General features: G+C 40.5%; 1 long non-coding RNA gene and 1 pseudogene across 1 annotated transcript in view; one reads left to right on the top strand and one right to left on the bottom strand.

The window, feature by feature from the left end:
* Window positions 1-15,172, top strand: part of LOC105479129 (uncharacterized) — a 29,347-nt gene that overhangs the window by 8,324 nt on the left and 5,851 nt on the right. The gene's annotated exons all lie outside the window — the stretch shown is intronic.
* LOC105479128 (large ribosomal subunit protein eL6-like) lies at window positions 7,247-14,936 on the bottom strand (annotated as a pseudogene).

Raw genomic sequence — 15,172 nt, 5'->3', positions numbered from 1 at the left:
GTTGCCCAGGCTGGAGTGCAATGATGTGATCATAGCTCACTGCAGCCTTGAACTCCTGGTCTCAAGCAATCCTCCCATCTTGGCCTCCCAAGGTGCTATGATTACAGGTGTGAGTCACCATACCTAGCCTCCATTCAATAATTCTTAATTGAGTTTGCAGATTAGGAAATGGGAAAGATACAGACTCTACTCAGCTTGAAAGACAAATAAACAGATAAACAGATGATTTAAATATAACGGCCGGACACGGTGGCTCATGCCTCTGATCTCAACAATCTGAGAGGCCAAGATAGGCAGATTGCTTGAGTCCAGGAGTTTGAGACCAGCCTGGGCAAATAGCAAAACCCTGTCTCTACTAAACATACAAAAAAAAAAAAATCTGGATATGATAGTGCATGCCTGTAATCCCAGCTACTCTGGAGGCTGAGTGGGAGATTCACCTGAGCCAGGGAGTTCGAGGCTGCTGTGAACCAAGATTGAGCCACTGCTTTCCAGCCTGGGCCACCAGAGTGAGACTCTGTCTCAAAAAATTAATAAATAAATAAAATAGTAAATATATTAACAGAGGTCTAGATAAGATACTGTGGGAGAACAAAGGAAAGAAGAACTAATTTCCCCTGGAGGATTCGGAGAAGGCATTTGATAGGAGTCTCAAAAGATGAATAAGATTAGAAAGACTTTTGTTCATCTGATTCAACCCTTCATTCAGCCCTTGGCCAGCTCTACAGCATCCCATCACATGCAAGTGCTGCTCTGCCTGAAACACCTGAACCCAAGGCATGCATCCAGAGGTTGGCTGGGTTGGGGGTGGAGGCAAGAGGAGGCGAGAGATGTGACAGGTGAAGGTATTTGGGAAAGGGCAGGCCAGTTTAGTTACGGGGCCTCTGCAAGGCAACATGGAAGGGTTGGCATCACACAGAATAAAAGAAAGACCTGGACTTGGAAATCAGTCAGACTTGGACTCAAATGGACAACTAATGATGTGTGACCTTACACAAATTATTTAATCTCTCTGAGCCTCTGTTTTGTCACATGTAAATATGAATTAATAGCTCGATTTCAGAGTTGTGAAGATCAAGGGACAGAGCATATGGAAAAGTACTTGGCACAAAGTAGGCAATTGATAACTGTCAAATCCTCTTCCTTCCAGTTTGCCAAAGCCAGCCCTGCTACCCTCTTTCCTAAGCTGAGACTCTGACCTTGATCACTCATTGTCCAGGCCCAGTAATAACAGCTAGATTCTTCTTACTAGCTAATAACTTCTTACTGTATTCTGCACCCTGGGCTAAGTATTGTCTTTTTTCATCCTCACAAAAATCCAATGAAGTTGGAAATCTTTGTTTTATAGATAAGGAAACTGACGCTCCCAGATGTTAAATAATGAAATTTGCTCACGGTCTTATAGCTAGAAGGTCTTAGAACTGGTATTTAAACCCAGGCTGACATTAAAATCTATGCTCCCCATTGTGTTCCTTCTAGGAAGACAGGGAACATTCTGTTGGGTAAACCTTTAATCCATGATCCACATGTGTCAACGTTTGACCAAAGCTCAGGAATGCCTTGCTTTCCTAAACAATGCTTTTAAACACCAAAAATAAATAAACAAAAAAAAGCAAAGCAGTGGGTTGAATAAGTGAAAATCCTTAAAAGAAAGATAATCTAAATAAACACTGAAAATAATAACAGCCATCTCTCAGGTACTAGAGAGTATCGCCATTGTTCCCAGGCAGCTCAGGGCAACAACTGTAAAACTTGAGATCGGGCAGTTCTTCCTTAGGGTTTTGTGATTAAAGAGGCCAGGGATGATGGTTATATCTCCCCTCATAATCCTTAAACCCTGGCATCAAGCTACGGAAATCCTGATCATGAAGACTAATATTTGTGTAGTGCTTACAGTTTAGTAAGGATTGATTAGTAAGTAGATCACTTACAGGGTATCTGCTGTCACTTACAACCCTGGGAGGTGCATAGGACCAGGGTCATTTTTATTCTCAGAACAGAAACCTAAGGCTCAGAGAAACAAGGTGACTTGCCAAGGCTCAAGGAGAGAATCACAATTTAAACTCCATCTTCTGATCCCTTTCCAAAGCTATTTCCACCTCCACCAGCATCTTCATCCACAGTCCAAATTAGAAAGAACTTAGATTTGGGCTCCTTGGAAGCAAGCTTCTAGAGTCCTGGGAACTGTATAGATTATGGCAACAAAGATAGAGGATGGGTTGAAAGAAGACAAAAGTAACACTGCTGATAAGTGCAAAAACACCTAGTGTTAAAAAAATAATAATGACTTTATTGAGATATAATTCACATACAGTAAAATTTACACTTTTAAATGGTACAATTTGGTGACTTTTCATATATTTATGAAGTTTTACAACCATCACACTATCTAATTCCATAACATTTCTATCACCACAGAAAGAAATCGTAGTCATTGCAATAATTACCCACTGCAGCCCTAGCACCCACTACTGTTTCTATGGATTTGCCTATTCTAGACATTTCATATAAACACATTCACTAAGTGGCCTTTAATGTCTGGCTTCTTTCACTTACATCATACTGTTTTCAAGGTTGATTAACATTGTAGTATGTATCAGTACTTCATTTTCCTTATAGCCAAATAATATTCTGTTGTATGGATATATCATATTTTATTTATCTATATATCAGTTAATGGAAAATCGGGCTCTTTCTACATTTTGGCTATTGTAAATAATGTTGCCATGAGCATTCAGGTATGTTTTTTGTATGAATGCATGCTTTCATTTCCCTTTGCTATATGCCCAGAAGTGGAACTGCTGGTTCATACAGTAATTCTGTTATTAGCTTTTTGAGGAACTGCCAGAAAGAAGAGTTCTTTATTCTATGTATCCCTTTATTCCTTACTTATTCTATCTGTTCTATTTTCAAAGTGAGTGCACTATATAACATCCTCACCAGTAATATGTGGGTTCGCATTTCTTCACATTTTTCCAACACTAATTATAGCTATCCTATGGGTATGAAGCAGTATCCTATTGTGGTTTTGATTTACATTTCTCTGATGGTGAATGATGTTGAGTATCTTTTCATGTGCTTATTGCCTTTTGCATATCTTCTTTGAAGAAATGTCTGTTTATATCCTTTGCTCATTTAATTAGATTGTCTTTTTATTGTTGAGTTGTAAGCATTCTTTATATATTCTAGACCTAAGTCCCTTATCAAAGATATAATTTGCAAATTTAGTGAGTCAACTTTTCAGTTTTTAAAAAGTGTTCTTTTAAGCACCAAAATTTTTAATTTTGATAAAGTCCAATTTATTTTTCTTTTGTTGCTTGTACTTTTGATTTCATATCTAAAAACAAATCACCTAATTTAAGATTACAAATATGTTTCCTTCTAAGAGTTTTATACTTTTAGCTCTAACATTAGGTCTATGATCCATTTTTAATTAACTTTTATATGGTGTGAGGTAGGGACCCAACTTTATTCTTTTGTGTGTGAATATCCAGTTGTCTCAACAGATTTGTTAAAAAGAATATTATTTCCCCCACCAAATTGGCTTTTCAACCACGTCAAAAGTCAATTGACCATAAATGTAAGGGACTTTTTTTTGGACTGTCAATTATATTCCATTGATCTATGTGTCTATCCTTATTTTAGTACCATATTGTCTTCACTACTATCGCTTTGTAGTAAGTTTTGAAATCAGGACATATGAGTCCTATAATTTTGTTCTTATTTCTCAAGATTGCATTGACTATTCTTGGTCTCTTGAATTTCCATATGAAGTTGAGGAATTCGCTTGTCTATATATGTTAAAAAAAAAAAAAAAAAAAAAAAAAAAGGCAGTTGGGACTTTGAGTGAGACTGCACTGAACCTGAAGATCAATTTTGGAAATATTGCCATCTTAATATTAGCCTTCCAATCCATGAACACAGTACATCTTTCCATTCATTTAAAACTTCTATTACTTTTTTCCATGATGTTTTGCATTTCTCAGTGTACAGCTATTGCATTAATTTTATTAAATTTAGTCCTAAGTATTTTATTCTTTTTGATTCTTTTGTGCATGGAATTACTTTCTTAATTTCATTTTTGAATTGTTCACTGCTAGTGTATAAAAATACAATTGATTTTCGTATATTGATCTTGTATCCTGAAACATTACTGAACTTGTTTATTAGTTCTAATAATTGTTAGTGGGATTCCTTAGGATTTTTTTTATACAAGATCATGTCATCTACAAATAAAGACAGCTTTACTACTTTCTTTTCTGTATGCTTTCTCTCTCTTTTGGGTACTCTTTGCATGTTATATTTTTTCCTACCTTTTTATTTTCAACCTATTTGTGTCTTTGAATCTAAAGTGTGTCTCCTCTAGACAGCATATAAATGAATTAAGGATTTTTAAAATCCATTTTGCCAACTTCTGCTTTTCTGTTGAAGTTTGGTTCATTTACATTTAAGTAATTACTGATAAGGTAGAATTTAATTTGTGCTTTTGCTGTTTATTTTTCCATATACTTTATGTATTTTTGTTCCTTTATTCTGTCTTTACTGATTCTCTGTTTTTTTGTGTGTTAAATAGATATTTTCTAGCATAAAATATTTCTTTGCTGCTGATTATATATATATACACACACATACATATATATATAGAGAGAGAGAGAGCGAGAGAGAGAGCAAGGAGATATATATATTTAGAGAGAGAGAGTTATTTTCTTTGTGGTTGGCCTGGAAATAACAAGATCTTAACTTACAGTTTGGATTAACAGACTGCATTTTTATAGCACATTCTCATTTACATTTTTCATTTAATTGCCAGGAAGGAGAAAGTAAGAAATCTGGACTAGAAACTCTATCTTGGCCTGAGGACCTGTTTGGAACAATGTTATTCATACACAATGTTCTTCTGGGGGCAAACTGTAGCCACGTGAGAGAGATTCCTTTTTGATTCCCAAGGTATAGGTTTTCAGGGTGATCAAAACACTGTTTTGTGAACTTTCTAGCTTCCAATGTGAATTCACGTATGTCAGCAATTCTCAAAGTCTGGTCTGGAAATATCTGAGCATCACTGAGATGTTTTCAGGTGATCCTTAAGAATAAAACCATTTTTATAAGAATACCAAGTTGTTATTTGCCCTTTGTGGCTTTTATTCTCTCATAAGAGTACAGTAGGATTTTCTAGAGGTTACATGACATGTGATATCATAACAGAGTGAATGCAGATGCAGATAGGAGAAAGTGCTGTTTCTATTAAGCCAGGCATTCCAGAAATTTATAAACTATAAAACAATGCCACTCTTTTCTCTAAGTTGTTTTTGAGAATATGGTGATACTTTATGAAATATTTATGTTAACATAGAATGGTTTATTATTGCTAATTTTAAATGAGTTGAATTTTTAAAATTTCTTATTTTAATTTATAATATGGCAAATCTTGACAGATATATGCAAAACAAAGCTTGTTTGTGTTATTGATAAGTTAAGAGTATAAAGTAGTCCTGAAGCCAAAAATTTTGTGAACTACTACCATATTATCTCATTCAATCCTTACAACAGCATTGTGTAAAAAGCAGGACAGATTTAGTCTTCTGATGCTATGGCTTTTTGAATGAGGAAACTGAGGCCGTGGGCCCCAGACTATATCTATGTGGACTGGGTTTGCTAGAATGGCAATCTTATTCTGAGGTCAGAGCCCAGCCAGTTAACTGCATTGAGACTTCCTGGGAGCTATGACCTCTTAGTGACCTTTGATCCTGTTTACCTCTCCCATGTTCTGGATACTCTCTGCCCTTTGGCCTCCAGGACACCATGACACCATGTTCCTATTTTTGCAAATGACTCCTCTTCTTTTAGCTGCCCCTTAAATATTGCTGTTACTCAAGGTCTTCTTCCAAACATCCTTTGGTCTACTCCCTCGGTGAGCTCACTTATCATTGATGATTCCCAAATGTGCCTCTAAAGCTCAGTTCTCTGTCTCACTTGAATTTCAAAGCTAAGTACTGGATGTGTCTACCTGGATATCCCTCAGATGTTTTAAACCCACATGCTCAAAACTCTGTAATCAGTAGGCATTCCATATACTGTACTAGGTACAGGTAATGTAAAAGTGAATAAAACATAGTCCCTATTCTCAGGGAAACAGCAGTCTGGTGGAGAACATTAGTTTGTCCAAACCCAACTTCTGTATTTTTGGTTCTAGATATTATTATCACCATCTGCCCAATTACACAGGACTTCTTCTTTCCCATCCTTCCATCCAGTGAGTTGCCAAGTCTTATGCATTCTATTTCTGTAACATCTCTCCAGCCTTCTCTTCTCTTCTCTCACTACTGCAACTCCCTCAGATCTAACTTTCTTAATCTCTCTGGTGAACTATTGCAGCAACCTCCTAACCATGTTCTCTGCCTTCTGTCTCATCCCCATCTAATTCATCCTTCACACTGCTACCTGAGTGATTATTTTATAACTGCAAATCTGCCCACCTTACTGTCATGCTTAAAACTCTTCAATGGCTCCCTTTTCCCTGGAGAATAAAATCCAGACTCACTAGCTTGCCTTTTAAGGTTCTCCGGGATCTGATCTCACCTTTGTTTCCTATCAGTCCTCTGATTATTACCTCGACCTTTCAAAAGATATTTCTGATGTCAAGAGTGTCCTCCCCAATCACCTGATCATCCTTCACAGTGTCTTCTTAAGTGTCTTCTCCTCTTAAATTTTCTAAGACCTTCCCAAGAGGTCTAGATTATTCTTCTTTTTGGCCTACCACTATACTTGCACGAGTCTCTTTTCATTATGGTACTTAGCACATTGTATTAAATTACAATCTTTTGTTTTTCCAAATATCTCCCCGTCTGGACAAAATACTTCGATGGCAGGTACTATGTCTTATTCACGTTGGTATCAACTGCCCTAGCCCAGTGCATGATGAAGAGTGAACACTAAATAAATTTTGTCTATGTAATATTGAAGGTCTATAAAATATGGATCACATTCAACCTTCCTCCCATTTTCTGATTTTAGAATTCTCTTCCCATTTCCCATCTAAGCACCCAAGCTGAAAACATGGGTAATTCTATTAATAAAGTTTACACTCTTCCTCTTCCCCTATAGCCAATGAGTTACCACACCAAACATTCTGCTTCTTTATTCTCTCTCCAATGTCAACTGCCCTCTATCACCACATTTAGGGAATACTGCAGCCATGTTTTCAACCTCAAAAATTGAGACATAAAACTTTTTTTTTTTTGTAGTTAGCTATTTAATGAGGTTCTTAAGACATTTTGAACACCAATTTGTGAGGATAAATTCCATTCGTCAGGGCAAACACAGATCACAGGTAGCCCTGGAGCTGAGGAACAGCTTTGATTTTTGGTAGAATCTGTGAGTCCACAGCTTTCTGATCAATCTTGGGCTGCTCTGTAATCTCGTATTTCTCTTTTTCTGTGTCGAAGATCTCACCTTCCTGGTGTCTGGGCTTCCGCAGCTTCTTCTTCTTGAAGTAAGCATCAGTAAGATGTTTTGGGATTTTGACATTGCTGATGTCGATTTTGGTTGAGGTGGCAATGACAAATTTCTGGTGTGTTCTTCGTAGAGGAACTCGATTGAGGACCAGAGGTCCAGTCACAAGTAACAAGCCACTAGCCAGCTGCTTCAAGAAAACCACCCTCTTGCCCCTGTGGCGTCCAGTGAGGATGATCAGAATGGTCTCGGGGGTAATGCTGGCTCGCAGTTTTCTCACATGCTGACTGAAGGGTTTTTTGCCGTGGCTCAACAGCTTTTGAGGCACATCTTCAGTAGGATAATATCTAGGCATTTTGTGAAGTTTAACCACCCGGGTACTGCCGTTCTTGTCACCACCAACTGGGTTTGTAAGAGTTGCAAGAACCTTCTCCTTCTTTTTCTATTCAACCTTAGATTTAGCAGCTGACTACTTCCTCTTGTACATGGCCTTTCTGGAATACATGGCAAGTCGGGAATACCTGCCAATTCCTCTGACAAGGACAGGGTTGCGGCTGCAATGGGGCTTCCCCTTCTTGGGCTTCTTAGCCTTGAGGTTACCCTTTTTCACCTTGCCACCAGCATCAGCCTTCTTGGCTTCGGGTTTCTTTTCTTTAGTATCTGGCTTCTCAACTTTTTTACCCGCCATCTTGCAAAATGGAAAAGAGAGCGAGACATAAAACTTTTGTGTCACTTCCACATACGAGATATTCTGAGAAGCAGACAAAAGTTCAAAAACATTGGGATTCTTGAAATATTTCAACAATTTCCAGGGACAGTACTAGAGAATATTTGAAATCATAATGCCACTAAGAATTCAGGTTGGGTGGTCATTTAGCCTTGGTTTTATGGCTCTTGGGCTTCTATTTTAAGTTTCAGAACTTAAGTTATTAATCATCTAGGTTATAAAAGACAAATGCATGGACATAAATAACTAAAAATACAGTACAATAGTATAAATACTAAATAAGTGAGGAAGTAATTGAGAAGAGAAATACAGAGGAGATATGACCTGAGTTAGGCTTTTTTATTTTCTTTTTCCTTTTTTTTTTTTTTTTTTTGAGACAGAGTCTCACTCTGTCACCCAGGCTGGAGTGCAGTGGCTAGATCTCAACTTTCTGCAACCTCCACCTCCCAGGTTCAAGTGATTCTTGTGCCTCAGCCTCCTGAGTAGCTGGGATTATAGGCATGCACCACCGTACTCGGATAATTTTTGTATTTTTAGTAGAGACAGGGTTTCACCATCTTGGCCAGGCTGGTCTCAAACTTCTGACCTCAGGTGATCGGCTCGCCTCAGCCTCCCAAAGTGCTAGGATTACAGGCATAAGCCACTGTGCCCAGCAATGACATAAGCTAGGCTTTCAAGGCCATTGTAATCCAGGTGTGTGCCAGCTCGTGCCTGAAGCTGCCCATATGGAAGTATCCCAATTCCGGTCCCCACTGAGGGAGGTGGATTCTTGTCCACCAGCCACAAGATTGAGTAACCAGAAAAAGTGTCTGATTCAAGGCTGTGGTTCATATTTGGGCAGCCTGAGATCTACAACTTGGACCCACATAAAAAGATAATCTGCATCAACAAGATTCCTTTCTGGAATCTGAAATTGAAAAACCAAAATGAGAGAGCTGGCAGCACAGGCAGATGCTAAAAGACTTGCCTCCAGTGTTACTTTAAGGTAACGGAGGGATCAGAGAGTCCAGGGCAAGCCAAAACCATGAGTAAGCCAAAGTCATGAGTAGATAGAACAAGCTGGTCAATAGTGGAGCAAACACTCGACATAAGTGACAATAGCATGAGAAAAAGAGAGACCATTCAACCAAAACAAGAGAGGTGGAGCAGCTAGTCCCTGGATCTGCCTTGGAACTTGATGTCTTGCCAGCTCTGGTCTAAATCCAGGTATAGCCTTACAGCCACTCCTTGAACTTCATTTCCAGGTGACTGTTTGAATGCTATTCACTGCGAGCTAAGAGCTGAGGGAAATGGATTCAGCCAGGCAGGGCAGAGGGAAAGAGAAATCCAGGAGCCCAGATTAGCATGGATGGCGGCATAAAGATGAAATTTTTCATGGACTCCTCAGGGAAAGGTAGAATGGAAATTATTTTAAGTAGGAGATAAAAGCTACTGAAGCACCTTAAATTTGTTGGCCAAAGTGGTATTTGGTGAATGAATGAATAAATGAATGCATGCGGGTTAAGGCCAAAAAGTAAATGACTTTAAATAACAGGATCGAGACCTTAGACTTGATATCATAGGCAATAGGAAACCATAGCAGTTTGGAACAGGGAGGAGAAACCATCAATATAGTATTTTTAACATAATGAATTTTTTGAAAGACATTCCATTTCCCAATGCTGAAGCATGCATTGTCCCAGTCCCACAATGATGTAGTGAGCATGTAGGAGTAATGTTTGGCCGAGAGAGGAACATGAAAGCAGCCCACTGGTAAATGGAACTGCAAATTAGAATGGCCTGAGGGAGGCTTCCGTCCAGACAGCCCAGAAGCTGAGAAAGACAGCCAAAGATATCTCGCCTGGCATGCAGCTGTGGGAAATGCTGCAACTCTTTCTGACTGACTGGAAACAGCTATAAGACCACGTGCAAACTCAAAATCAGTTCTAAATAGGCCCATTATGACAAGGGCTGTCAGCCCCCTGTGGACTTCCATGTAGCACCCAGATGTCACATGTAGACATGTGACAGCTGACTCCTCATTCTGTCAACCAGGCATTTGTAGCAGCTGTCTGTTCACGGCATGTCAACTTGGACACAGATCTCAGCAACTCGAATGCCTCGCCAAGATCCACTCACATAACATTAATGAGCACTGAAGAATCTCCTGACAGTTTCATGAGGGAGAGAGAAGGACTTCACAGCAAATAATTAAAGGAAAAAAAAAAAAAAAAGACCTACTAGACATACATGTTCTGCAAATTCCTCTATTGCTGGTCAGCCACCAAGAGTTTCTTTATCAACCCACAACACAGCTTAAATAAAGACCCACTCCTCCCCCAGCACAGTTTATAGGGCCCACGCTCCTTAAGATGATAATTGAGGTTATAAATGAACACCTTGTTGTTTTTACACACACATAGCAATAAGCATAGGGCTTAATAGCTCCCACCATGCCCCCAGCTATGTCTCCTTGGCCCCATCACTTTGCTCTCCGGGCTCTGTTTCTCATTCTGTAACACAAGAGGCAGAAGTGGGTCCATCTGGGTTAATCCCACCCACCATCCAGTTCTCAATTTGGACTCTACGTAGTGGAGAGTGGTTTCTGCCCTAAGCAGAGGGGTTTTCCTTCTGCAAAGAACAAAATGAATGAATTAGGGATGAAGAAGCCACTGTATAACCTAGGCCTTTGGGCAAGTGGGGGCCAGGAAGCTGGGGGCGGGGAGGGAGGCAGGGCAGGGTCCCAGTGGTAGGGAGGGCAAGGTGAGCACTGGCTGCCCCTCCACGGGGTGTGCGGTGATGAGGTCTGCAGAATGCAGAGCGTGGAGGAGAAATGGTTTTGTCTGTGCAGCCACCCACGCTCTGACTGCAGTAAGGGTCACAGTGGGCCGGTGATGACTTTTTGATGGAGTGGACACAGCACCCTGCAGGGACCAGCAGTCTTTGGAAGAGAAGCGCTCAGCAGAAAGCACATCCAGCTCTCCGTCTGCTCTTCCCTCTTCTGCTTTCTTTCTCTCCCCACCCCCAAACCCCATCTCGGTCACTGCAACCTCTGCCTCCCAGGTTCAAGTAATTCTCCTGCCTCAGCCTCCCGAGTAACTGGGATTATAGGCGTGTGACACCACACCCGGCTAATTTTTGTATTTTTAGTAAAGATGGGGTTTCACTATGTTGGCCAGGCTAGTCTTGAACTGCTGACCCTGTGATCCTCCCGCCTCGGCCTCCCAAGGTGCTGGGATTACAGGCATGAGCCACCGCGCCCGGCCTTCTCCTTTCTTTTTAAAGTGTGTCTTCTGGGTGCCGTTTTCATTCTAAGCTATCTATAGCGCCTCAGTAAGAGAGAAGGAGGGGAAATCCAACAACAGCCGCAGCCACGTGGCCAGTTTCTGTGGGAACACCTATGGATGTATGCTGTTCTGGGCAAGAACAGAACAAAGTCGCTTTTATCTCCTTCTTTCCAAAAGCCTTGTGTGCTTTAGAAGCTGGTTATTATTGCATTAATAAAGCCCCAGTGAGCCGAGGCCAAGGCAAGGATACTCTAGAGCTGTCCCAGGCAGCTTCAGCCAGTTGAGACTTCTCATCCTGTGACCTAGCCTGACTCCTGGTTGTCATCTCATCACATCCCAGTGAGAGGGGAGCACTGGGGGAGGAGAGAGATGCCAGTCCCTAATTGAAGGTGCCCTGGGCTTCTCAACAAACTGGTCCATCCAGTTCCTAGGAATTATTCTGAGCATAATCCCTTTTGCCAATATTGTGTTTCTTAAAGCACCAGCAGAATAAAGTGAGGAAAAGACTGTTGCGTAAGGAAATCTGAAACCAGATTTCCCTGGGTTTCAGCAAGCAGTTTGCTCAGGAGAGGTTGAGAGGACCAAATGTTCAGGTTTGTGTGTATGGTCATTGGGGGCTGGAGACTGGGGACAGCCTAGGGCATTGTTTGCTAAGGGCAAGTTTGCTCCAGTTAGTTACAGATTCCTAGTCACAACACCGTGAGTTTTGTCATCTATCCCAACCCCAACTTTCACAGAGGAAGAGAGGAAATGCACAGGGGCAAGGTGACTGGTCGAAGGTTGCACAGTGGATTGGTGGCCTGCTCAGATAACCACAGCCTAGACATATGCTAAGCACGTGTGGCATTCATTCTCCAGGTCTGCAAGCACGGATGCCCTTTAAATGGCAGTGCCAGTTTAAAGCTAGTGTTTGGAAAGACAGGCCCCCAGAAGGCATGGACTGTATTTTTCCCTGGTCCTTATGGGGCACCCCGGCAAGGTTTAAGCACACTTAGAAACTTACACCTATGGACAAACCCCAGAAAAAGATAATCAGAGTCCCATTCTCTAACCAGCTCCAGTACACTTATTTTCACGTAAATGTGGAGAAACAGCCCAGCCTAAGAGGGGGCAGCCTAACAGAACAGCAGAATGAATGCCACCATGCAAGTTTGTGCAGCCCGTGGAATCCATAAAAGGCCTAGTTGCAGGGCCCACCAGGGGCTGAAATCCAGCCTGCCCTCCACTAACTGGGTACTGCCCAGGCAAAATGCTCCTTACCTTTCTGGTCTCAGGTCAAGTTTACCCTTGAGTAGCAAAGCTTCCCTCTCTACTGGCCCTTCCTCTGCGCTTCCCCTTCTACTTCATTCCTGTCCTACCCTCTAAAAGCTTCCCTTAGAAAAAAAATTCTGTTCTTCTGTTTTACTTTTTAAGCTATAACCACCAAAGTAGTGATGAGCCCTTCATGCACTGCAGTGTTTGAAGCCACTGAGCACATCTTCAGGTCTATTTCACGTCTAAACATGGTCTTCCCACAGTGCATCTGCCTACCACTGATCACATGCCACTTCCTCCAGGAAGCCTTCCCTGACCCTTCCCTCCTCCCCCACACATCCCAGCCCAGTAAGTGAGGACTATCCCCCACAGCTACCTAGGCTAGGCATGCCCTATGGGAGCTCTGAATATGTTGTTGCAAAATGATCTATTTATAAGTTCATCTTCCCTTTAGATCTGCCCTGTTCAATGTGGTAGCCACTGGCCACGTGTGCCTACTGAGCACTTGAACTGTGTCTAGTCTGAATAGAGATGTATTGTAAATAACAGATACATACTACATGTGAAATAGCATGAAAGAGATAACATAAAATACCTCAATGATCATGTTTCTCTTGTTGGAGATCATATGTTGGAATGATATTACAGGCCGGGTGTGGTGGCTCACACCTGTTATGACAGCACTTTGGGAGGCCTAGGAGCAGGAGGATCACTTGGAGTTTGAGACCAGCCTGGGCAACACAAGGAGACCCTGTATCTAAAAAAAAAATTTTTTTAATTAGCTGGGCATCATGGCAGGTGCCTATAGTCCTGGCTCCTCAGGAGGCTGAGGCAGGAGGATTGCCTGAGCCCAGGAGGTTGAGGCTGCAGTGAACCATGACCGAGCCACTGCATTCCACCCTGGGTGACAGAGTGAGATGCTGTCTCAAAAATAAGTAAATAAATATATAAATAAATATTTTTAAAAAGTTAAAAAAAGAGAGAGAACCAGAAAAAATAAAAATTAAACAAGATAATATTAAATAGTGAGTTAAATTAAATATATGATTAAAATTAATTTCTTCTATTTCTTTTTTTTATTGTGACTACTAGAAAAATTTAAATTACCTGTATGGTTTGTATCATATTTCTACTGGATATCTGCTTAGACTATAAGCCTCTGGGGTCAGGGATCATATCTTACTCATCTTCGCACTTCCATCATCTAATACAGACACACATTTGGGTTCTAAGACAGCATGTGTAACAATACAGGTGTCACCTTGTGTTGTCACTCTTGCGGCCCACCTGTCTGTCTGTCTACCAGGATGCTTTCCGCACCTTGGCACAGAGACTGTGCCTCACCTATCAAGTGCTTGGGAAGAGGCAGGTGCAGAATACATGTTAGAGAATGAAGGTAAAGTAAGTATCTGATCTAAATATTCAGGGAGAAAAAAATTTATGATTATTATTTTTAATAGAGATGGGTCTTGCTATATTGCCCAGGCTGTTCTCAAACTCCTGACCCCAAGCGATCCCAAAGTGCTGGGATTCCAAGCACGACCCGCAGTACCTGGCCAATTTTTTAAAAATTTCATCTTGCTTTAATTGTACTTGGGAACCATAGATGTGATACTGATATCTTACAGATAGAAGAACGAAGTGGCTGTAACACGCTGGGTGGGATCTTTCCAAGTTAAGACAAAGGAAGCACCAGTACATCAGGAGACAGAGCGGCTGGGTTCCAAGGCCAGCAGGCTGTTACACAAGGAGGAAAACTTCACACAAAGTCAATAATTAGAAAAATGATTCTGAGCTGTGAAAACAAACACAGGACAAAGTACATAGAATACAGAGACTAATATTCCCAACAATTTCAATTAATAACTTATCATACCCTCTTGAGTACTGATCAATTTGATGTGAATTTCAACTTTAAAAAATCTTAATTTTATTTTCTGAATATAGAAATAAAACTGGCTCATTGTTAAAAAAAAAATAAGGCCCAATCTCACAATTATATGGAAATGTTTAAAGCAAAAAGTCCTTTGTGATACCACTCCAAACAATAATTCAATAACCGCTAGTAATAGGTTGGTGTTCTTCCTTCTGGGTTTTTCCTTTATAAAAAGTCTTTTCTCTTTATTTTTATATAAAAATAAGGTTATATCCTGAGTATCATCCTGCAACTTAACTTTTGAAACATACAAATATATTGTCAACATTACCCTATGTTAGTACCTACAGCCCTATCTCTTCTTTTAGCTGGAGCATAGCATTCCACTTAGGGTAATACTCCCGTTATTGCTGGACATCAGCAATAAAGACAGGCACTTTTTTGTTATTATAAACAGACTGCAACCAACATCCTCAGACATGTCTTTGCAACTTTTGTGTTTCCATAGGAACAAAAATAGTTTCATTATGACCTAATAAAGATAGTGAAGCAGATCAGAATTGGATCACCTATATTAAAAAAAGAAAAAAGAGATTGCAG

The sequence above is a fragment of the Macaca nemestrina genome, chromosome 1, assembly GCF_043159975.1.
Source record: "Macaca nemestrina isolate mMacNem1 chromosome 1, mMacNem.hap1, whole genome shotgun sequence".
NCBI lineage: Eukaryota > Metazoa > Chordata > Mammalia > Primates > Cercopithecidae > Macaca > Macaca nemestrina.
Note: the sequence above shows the minus strand (reverse complement) of the source record. Positions and strands in the feature narration are given on the sequence as shown.